A 10,559-nucleotide genomic window follows, 5' to 3' on the forward strand; every position below is an offset into this window, starting at 1 on the left:
AATACACAAAATTAGATGATGGACGCGAAAATTGCAAATACAAGAAATGAGTGGAAACAAAAATGTGTAATTTTTCAAAAACTGGTTTACAGGAAACAACTAAAGACATTTTCCATGAACTATTATAGAGTAATAACACACATAAAAGATTAGTTTAAGATTAAATTCCATTCCAAGCATAATTCAATTAGAGACATCGCAACAGCTTAACTCGAAAAAAAAGCAAAGAATCATGGCAAATATTCCCTGATTATGACATTTAAAAAAAATCTGTGAATACAAAAAGGAATTAAAATTATTAGATTTCAAAATTTTTTTCTTAATTAAATTATCACTTGGTTGCCATTTAAAACAACACTTGTCTGACCCTTTACCTACCAACTCTTTCGCATGTTTTTGTGCATAATAAATTACGGTGGTCTGTTTTAATTAAATTTAAATTTGAAAATATTCTTTCCACGTTTGCACTCGAATGAGGTAAGCATATTATAGCTTTCGCAAAGCTAAAAAGTGTTGGAAACATTTCATTTCCCAACTAGTGTTTGGTTTTCCCCACTTCAGACCGAAACTCCTCTAAAGAGGCATTACAATTTCCCAGGTTTTTTAAAATGTCAAAATCCGGCAGCATTCACCATTCTTCATTCAGAGTTTCGAGCTCATTAGATTTAATCAAAGATAATATAACTACGTACCCTAGATTCGAAATCACGGCGTTTCTCGATTGGGCGTTTTCTCGTGAGGATTTTACAAAGATAATTTAAACTCGTACCCTAGATTCGAAATCACTCTCTCGCGCGTTGCCGATAGCATTTACCTACTTCCCGCTTCAACTCAGAAAAATTATCCACATGGTTTGCGCCTTACCGCAACCGATGGAGCCCGATTTTTCTGAGGTCACGTGCCGGAAAAGGGTAAACGCTTCGTAACAACAAAGATAATTTAAACTCGTACCCTAGATTCGAAATCACTCTCTCGCGCGTTGCCGATAGCATTTACCTACTTCCCGCTTCAACTCAGAAAAATTATCCACATGGTTTGCGCCTTACCGCAACCGATGGAGCCCGATTTTTCTGAGGTCACGTGCCGGAAAAGGGTAAACGCTTCGTAACAACAAAGATAATTTAAACTCGTACCCTAGATTCGAAATCACTCTCTCGCGCGTTGCCGATAGCGTTTACCCAATTCCCGCTGGAACTCAGAAACAATTCGCTCCATGGCTTGCGCCTTACCGCAACCGATAGAGCCCGATTTTTCTGAGGTCACGTGCCGGAAAAGGGTAAACGCCTCGTAACAAAACTGTCAATGGGAAAGCTCTCAGTATTCGAATCTAGGGTACGAGTTTAAATTGGGTACGTTCAGCAGAGCTCATCGGACTCACCGATTACTAATCGGTTTCCTACTGTACGCTTTGTCGCGTTTCTGGTTTTGACGTCACGACAGTCATCGGTTGGAAGAGTCGTTTTTCCGATGACTGACGTCATTTCTGACGTAAAACTACTATAAAAGCTACGGCATTTTAAAAAACACCGATGACTGAATAAAAGCGTTCAGCAACTTACGACGTCATTATGACGAAAAAGCTCATCGGTGGAAAATATCAAATCCATCGGGTTTTTTTTCGTTGACTGCTGCTGAACGTAGCCATTATCTTTGATTTTACTGAGTTCGCGCTGGAAGTCGGAAAAATCGGGCTCCATAGCAGGGTGAGAAATAAGGAATTTCAATAGATAACCCAAGATTATATTACTCACCTTTAGTTTTCTTTCGTTTAGACACATTTTTAGAGCTACAGGCATGATCCATTATTGTTTTAAAACTATATACTGCAAAAATATCTGGTATCTTGAAAACAGCAAGTCATAAACCACGGCGCAATTTTCACTAAAACTTGACGTTTAACAAGATATCAGTAGCCCTGCCAGCTGCTCCATGCAGCGGCGCGTTTAGGTAAATTGTGGCACTAGGCGCAGTTTGATTTTGGGGGCCCTTTTTTCACAAGGCCATTTAAGCCAAGGGCGTATCCAGGATTCCATTTCGGGAATTTTCCGATAACGTAAAGAGTAGCTTAGTATGGCCTGAAAATTTTATTTCATGTTGAAACAAGTGTTGTATGTAAATAAATAATTATTAATTTTTATAAATTTAATTTTGTTTAAAATATTTATTACGAAAAATGAAGCTACTTAGCACATTTAAACATTTCTAATGAATTTCGGTTTTTCGGTTAAAATGGGGCCCCTAGAAATCGGGGGCCCTAGGGCGCGCGCCTCGTGCGCCTGTGGGGAAAATCGCCACTGGCTCCATGGAGGCAGTTTTTTCCGACTTCCGCCGGGAACTTAGTAACAGCCTGCGCATAGATAAAATAACTTCGTATATAGATAGGAAACTTCAATGGGGCAAACTGACTCTCAAGAGCGTAGTACGTATTGAGGAATTTGAGGTCGGAAATTTGGGAATAAACTTATTTTGCAAGGTAAATGTCTTCAAATATACCAGAAATAGCGTTTAAAACAAACTTGAAATCTTTACTGAATGCTATTTCTTTAGTGCTATTATTTTAAATTTGCTCTCAGTTCAGAAAAAAGTACTTTTAATACATATAGCTCGCTTAAGCCTTTGCAATTGGGATTGCGTTACACCAAGGTTCTAATACGGACTTCGAGTAGTGCGAACTTCACCAAATAATATTATTCGGGTGCCGCCACCAGATGTCGGCCAAAATTCTGGCGTCACTTCTACAACATGAAGTTTCCTATCTATATACGAAGTTTTTTTATCTATGAGCCTGCGTTTATGTGCAAGGAGATTGATTTCGAATCTAGGGTACGTAGTTATATTATCTTTGATTTAATTACGTTGGGAAATCGTCTAGCTAATAAAGCTATACTCGTTATTTCTTTTGACACCGCTACTTTTGGTTCGAAGCAAGATAATTTTGTTAAAATTGTGTCTTCAAATGGAAATCTTTCCTTAATTTGGACACATAATTCCTCATGAAAATCAAATACTCGATTGAAAAACATGTTTAAGTCATTTTCGCATATTTTTCTATCGGAAAACATTTTTTTTTGCTCCTGAACCAACGTAAACGTTTTTTGGAGCTAGCCTCTTTGATTGATTTTTTGGATTAATGTTTTCTACAGGAGTTTCATCAATATATTTTTTTGTAGAAAGTTTCTTAACATTGTTAAGTAATGCGCTCTTAATTCGGTGTGAAGTCTTGTAATTCGTGGTGATTCACTTTGAAAAAGGATGTTCATTTTGTTAATCCGTCCTAACACATAGTTCAAAAATTCATAATAAAGCCGTTTAAGCCGATAAATCGTATTTCTCAAGGCATTTAAAATGGTTGCAGCAGAGGCAATCTGGCAATGTTATCCTCAAGGGCAGCAGACTGAAAGTAGAGAATTAGGGCTGGCCATTGTTCCAACATTTTCAATACAACAGCCCCTAAAGATAGCCATCGTATTTAACGCTAACAAATTCTTGAAACTGCTTGAAGTCCGTTATGCGTTTAGCACTATGGCTAAAATAAGAATACACATCTCTAGAAAGATCTTCCATGGCTCGCGGCAATTTCAAACACGCCTACGACGAACAACCCATTACAAATAAATCGGGCGTTGCTTTTTTAAGAGGGCTTTAACTCCTCCTACGTTGCCCATCATTACGGGGGCATTATCCGCGGCATAATCTATCATATTTAATAGCGGTATTTCCAATTTCGACAATAATTCGAACAGTTCCGCGACCAGAGTTTCAGCGTTTGCGTTTGGAACCTCAACCATTCCTACAAAACTGTCTTGAGCTTTTTCTACTCCCTCATCAAAATATCTGGCAACAACGGCCATACATTTAATAGTTCTTTTTATAAACTAACGTGGCCTTCTTGTAGAAATGTTGCTCTTACGTCACAGTCTCTTACTTTGACAAGCCTACTAGCGCGCGCTACAGTCGCGATCGAGGAATATAGCTTTTTCTAGAGCGCGTGCAAATCGCTCGTGCGAAGAATACACAAATAAAGCTGGGTCTTGTGACATAAGAGCAACATTTTAACAAGTTGGGCAAGACCACTTTTTATTTTATAAAATCAACTATTGAACTTTCCAGAGCTTCATTCCCTATCATACCGACAAGAGTTGTTCATTTTTTTCTTGTGCATTTTACACCTTGCGCAATTTGAGAGTCGGGGAACGCACTTTTTAACAGTTGTGGCAGAATTAGATCTAATTCTGGTTGTGGCAAATGCTCCATAACGTTAAATGAAACATTATGTTCCGCTAGGAAAGCCGACAATTTGAGCTCCGCCGATCTCATCTGACCATTAAAATTAGAGATTTAGCCAAAATTAGATATTTACCCAAAATTAGATGTCTACCCAAATTTAACCACCTTTGTTTTAAAAAAATGGGATTTTGGAGATAAGCAGAAAATATGTGATTGTTAAATTTTAAACAATCCCCCAAATTAAGAAATGTACTACATATATGTCAAAAATATTAAAATGTATTTTCGTTTCATGTATTTTCACAATGTACTAACTACGTATCTAAAATTTTACTTCTGTATCATAAATTTACAAAATGTATTAAATACGTATTAAAAAAGTACAAATGTACCGCCTGGAACATCACTCCACTGTCTTGGACAATTTCATTTCTCCCTCTGTCGGTTCTAATAAATCCCCTTTTATCCCTTTCACATTTTTTAAACTAAAACAATAAGATTTATAATATTTAGACCTTATATAAAGAAAAATAATTTTCTTCAAAAAAATTTAAAATCTATGACACGCTTCCGAATCCCAGTTAATTACATTCGTGGATTCCAATAAAGGAAGAGGCGCGTTATTTGAAGTACTAGACCAAAATCTTTCTAGTTAAAATTAGGAAAATTCTCAAAATCATTAATTTTCGAAAAATTACTTAATTTTCCCTTTTTCCCTCTCTTCAAAAATAAAATCCCTCAAAGTGGAATCCCTGATCGTGAAGTAAATTGGATGCGTTCAGTAATCCTCAACGAAGTATCTGAAAAATTATTTTCGTTGAGACAATACGTACATTAGATTCGAAATCAAGCTCCTTGCGCGTAAACGCAGGCTCTTACTGAGCTCCCGGCGGAGGTCGGAAAAATCTGCCTCCATGGAGTTGGCAGCGCTACCGTCATCTAGTTAACTTGCGGTTTTCAAGATACCAGATACTTTTTGCGTTAAATTGTTTTACAACAATAATGGATCATGCCTATAGGCTATAGCTCTAAAAAGGTTTCTAAACGAAAGAAAACCAAAGGTGAGTAATATAATCTTAGGTTATCTTTTGGAATTTTATGCTTTTATCATGAATGTATGATTATGTATAATAAACACGTGTATTAATAGAAGTAATATTGAACGAAAATTCTATCAACGAACATTTAAATAAGATTTTGGAAAATGCATCGAAACTGATGTCGTTACAAAAAGAGGAGATTTAAGGATTTGAAGCACGGGATATGACATTTGTGAAAGTGAATAATTGCATGATTCATATTTCAGCTTATGCATTTCTCAAATACTCTTGTTAATATAGACTTTCTTCTGTCACCCTCCGAGGGTTCCAATATTGTAAGCTGCCTCCCATGACTTTTCACACTTGCGGCGCTGATAATCGCTGATTGTGATGGGAATAAAGGAAATTGATGGCGTCTTCCATAAAGAACGCGTTGGAGGTTCTATTCCCTTTAAGGGAACATCATATACCTGGTGTTACGGATGAAGCTTTAAGTTATTTATCAATATTTTCAGTTGAAGTATCTAATGTATTCGATAAAGTTAGATATAATTTTAAACCAACAGAACTTTTAGTCGCAGCACGGAGTAAGGCTAGCTGCAGACGCCGCAACAGACCATATCTTACAAAATTTACAACAAGCGTAAAAAGCGTTCAACAAGATCCTACGTCACGTTAGCAACGGTCAGGGGCTCAGGGCCGTTTTAAACTTTCTTTAGACCTTAGGCAAAAATATCTCATTTACCGACTTTTCGGACCTTCGTAGGCCCTAATGTCTCCAATAATTTGTGTAGGCCCTAGGCACTTTGCCTAGTCTGCCTTATGCAGTGGCGAACTGGCCATAGAGTGAACCTGCCTGATGGCAGGTGAGCCCCACGGACCGTTCATCAAACATGATAGCGTTATAGTTGTTAAAGCTGGGGCCCTTTGTCTTCTAGCAGCCCAAAATATTAGACCCAGTCCGCCACTGGCCTTATGGATAAGGCAGCCCTGGCAACGGTCTCAACGAAAGTAATTTTTCCGATACTTCGTTGAGAGTAACTGAACGCAGCCCTTAATGGTGGATCTTCAAATTAATTTTGTGCGTGAAAATACGCTACCATCACGGACTATCATTTAGGTACTATCTGCTAAAATATTTCTTGATCAGATTTTTTAAACGCCTCATCAAGAATAAAACAAGCTCACCAAGAAGGCGATAATATAATTTCGTGCCCGTATTCTATTTAAGCAAGTAGCATAAAATCATGAATTAGTAATAAACCTTGAATTTTAGTGAAATATTACTTCTGGCCATACACGGCTTCGATAAGTAAGTGCCACACTTATTTAAAACTTCTGGCCATAAACGGCTTCAACAAGTTTCAGTTATTTATTACTTTTGAATATTAATAAACCGACGAGGCAAACTTATTCTAAATTGTAACAAACGCTTCAATAGCAAAACTATTCAGAAATGAATCTGTTTGTTGACGATGAGCGTTCTGAATGGGAGAGCTACATGGAAACGGTATTTTCCCTATTCCCACGGTAACCGCGGGAATGGTCGGTAATGGAAGTGAAAATTATACTCGGTAATGGAATGGATGGAAATGAAAAAATTCGGTTCGGTAATGGATGGAAATGAAAAAATTCGGGTCGGTAATGGATGGGAATGGAAAATTTCAGTTCGGGAATGGTCGGGAATGGATTTTTCACTTTCTAGTGACTCGAGAAAGCAGCCGGCAGAGAAATTCGGGGTAAATACATCGAAATTTCGAGCTCTAGCGAGTCTCAGTCTGCGACGCGCTTGCTAGTCGCATTCACCCAGCGCCCTCCCCTACGTAACTTCGTAGTTCGTACGTTGTTTTTGTAACGGGGAATGACCGTTAAAGGGCCCCACCGGTGTTTGAAAAATTCATCCAGAAAATCAGGTAGCAGACGACGTGTCGTAGCTTTCAATATGTCCGCTATTCGCGCGGGAAACTGATGAATTTCAAACGCCGGTGGGGCCCTTTAAGGGGGGGCTTTCTAGTCAGAGAGGGTACGTGTTGGCGTCCTTCAAATGGAAAATCGAGGTTTTACTTTTAGTTTCGTTTTTGAAAGTTCTCCAATAGGCGGTCATCGTCATCGCTAGTCTATATAGCTACGCTAAGGGCTATATAGGATCTCTGGTTTGACTTCGGTACCCGGTAGCCTTCCCGCGATTTCCTCAAAACGGTTTTTCTGGGAGGACAACTATTGTCAAATTATCGGTTATTATTATTAGTATGATTTATGAATCAGAGGATATATTAACTCCTGACCGTGAGCTTATTTCTAAGGAAAAACTGAAACAAATTCACTAATAGTCGTCGGTGCTCAGTATGGAAATATAGACGCGTCCTCAGTACTTCCACATCCAACCAGTGGCGGACTGACCATAGAGTGAAGCTGCCCGATGGCAGGTGGGCCCCACGAACCGTTCATGAAGTGGGCCCCTCAAACATGATAGCGTTATAGTTGTTAAAGCTGGGGCCCTTTGTCTTCTGGCAGCCCAAACTATTAGACCCAGTCTGCCACTGCATCCAACTGCAATTAGTAGAAACTGTGAAGTTCTCTACAATCAAGTAAAGAGTGAACTAATTATCGTGTTTTTATTTTTAATAAATAGTTAACATAATTTTTAAAATAACCCGTCTTATCTATGTGCTCAACTATGTAACGTGCGATTTCTATCGTAGAATAAACTTCTTAAAGGTTACTTGTATATTTTATTATTTCAATTTCCGACCTTTAGATAAATTCAGTCGTAGTTAGGACTTTTGGAATTTCAAGGTATTTAAGAGACCAAACTGACCATGAATGGGCTAATGAAGTTAACGAAGAAGCATTCTACAATGAGAAGACTCCCGACTAAGCTGGAGAATAAAATTTCCAGTTCAATCGGAGCGTCAGCTACAGCAACAACTAGGACCGACATGGGTGCAATACATTGATCAATTACGAGACAGCAGAATGAAATAAATCGAATAAATACAGCCATAGAAGATCTCATCACGGATCCAGATGAGTAATATCATGAATCTATTTAAGCCATGAACATCCAACTCTATCATTAGCCACGGTATACTCTGAGAGAACGTGGGGCGGAGCCTATTTTCGCGCCATCCGAGTGATTTACTTTTTTAAGCCAATAAAAACGAATTCGGAAATTATGTCATTTTAGCGCCAGATAGTTTACGAGAGCAGAATAGAGGCACCGGGACACCAGCCCCCCTCCCCCCTTTCGGTGAAATTCCTTCTAATTAAGTCGGAAGAAATAATTGAAAAGAGATCCCCCTTTTTGGTTTCCACGGCTCGCGTCGGGACGGCAATGGCCGAGCCGTTCCAACTGCAGCCGGGGTTCGGGCCGTCACCTCCCGGTTTTCCGTACCATATATTCCTGGGCGAAATTAAAATTTCCTCTTCGGTAACCGGGGAAGCATCAGGAATGAGGACGATTTCGCTGAAGGGGTCACGTTAAACTACGCTTTTTTCTAAAACGATTTGAAGATTTCGCGTACTCGAAGGGTAAGGCGAAAAACTCATTTTCGTAAGGGTGCTAAAAATTTCCATTACTTTCGCCGGATCCGACGTACAAATATTAAATTTCCGTTCTATTAAACAATTCGCGGGGTACGCCGAGGTAAGAGACTTAATTTCTCAGAATCAAGGCGGAAAAGGGCCCGAGTAAAGCGAATAACCTTTCCACATTTACAACTTTTCTCTAGCGCTTAAGACGGGTTAGCTAATTTTAAATCGACGAATTTAATCTTAATTTTACGCTGTAACAAGACGTACGACGGTCAGAATACACACAATCCTTCTAATGTGTTAAGTTTGTTTGAGCAATTCACAGCAACCTGCAACGCCAGTATCACAACCAGTATATATCCACGGTCACACAATTGTATTTACACTTATTTGTTACTTTTAGTCATACTTTGAAAGCATCGAAGATTCCTTCGATCAGTGTCACTCTTATTTTTTACTTCTGATCACACGTATTTGTTACTACTAGTCAGCCGTTGAGTGTCACACTTATTTATTCTGGTTATACGACAAAGACTAGTTCGATCAGTTTCAAGAGAGGGGGGTGTCCATCCGGTGAATGAGAATGAAATTCTCATTCACCGGATGGACACAAAGCTGTTGCTTGGCTCCCGCCGTTCACCCGCTCCTTTCCCCCATTGATTTCCTCCCTTCTTAATCACCAGAATTTCTTATCACCAGATTCTCTCTCGTTCACCAGCTCCTTTCCCCCATTGCTTTCCACCCTTCTTAATTACCAGAATTTCTAATCACCAGATTATCTCTCGTTCACCAGCTGCTTTCCCCCATCCCCATTCACTGGATACTTTATCTCTCTCGTTCACCAGTTGCTTTCCCCCATCCCCATTCTCCAGAATTTGTTTTGCTCGTGCAGATTTTCTGAAGGATGGAATTTACCCCTCCCTCGTTAACCATAATTTCCACTATCGCTTCCGAACCCCTTAATTTCTAATCTCTAGGCAATAAAAAACAAGAAATATACATTTCCAATTTTATTTTACTTTTAATTACATGATTGCGTAAAACAGGTTCTAATATTAGACCGACAATATAAATAACGCGTTTAAATCGTATTTTATCAATATAAAAAAAATTAACTCGATCTTCGTAAGGAATATGTACAATTTCATTTAAAGGGTTGAAACGAACTACCTTCTGCAAGTGCAGTTTGTATAAATAATTTTATTAAAAGTTCTACCTCACCACGTCTGACCGGAATAGATATGAAATCGTCATCCTCCAGTGCCGCTGACCTTGGTGGTGCCGGGATCTCCCATTCTTGCGAAAGGTACTTTTTTTCCGATGGTGAATTATCCCTCGACGGACAGTGTGGAAAGAATCTAGCATGTTCCCATTCTGGTACGTCTCCTGATTCCCAGTGTTCTAAGATTCCATGGCACTTGTAACATCGTACTTCATCGCCCCGATATAGTAGAATCCAGCCTTCGCTAGTTGTTCCTTAGTGACGTGTGGATTTCTCCAGTGACGAAAAGTTTCAAGTCGATACGCTTCGATGTCCATACTGTAAACTGATAGTTTCTATAAGCTATTGTCAACATTCTTAAGCCTAATTGGTTAAGCCTAAATTTCAATAAATGTTTTTCTATTTATTTTGGTTAGACTCTAAGACTATTTGGTTAGAATCTAAATCTATTTACTTAAATTTAAACAAGGCCTAATTTCCCTCTACAGTAAAATAATAAAGTAACTTACTTTTACGGAAATCCTTAAGCCTCTGCC

This window comes from Leiobunum rupestre, chromosome 4 (genome assembly GCF_980474605.1).
Source record: "Leiobunum rupestre chromosome 4, qqLeiRupe1.1.hap1, whole genome shotgun sequence".
NCBI lineage: Eukaryota > Metazoa > Arthropoda > Arachnida > Opiliones > Sclerosomatidae > Leiobunum > Leiobunum rupestre.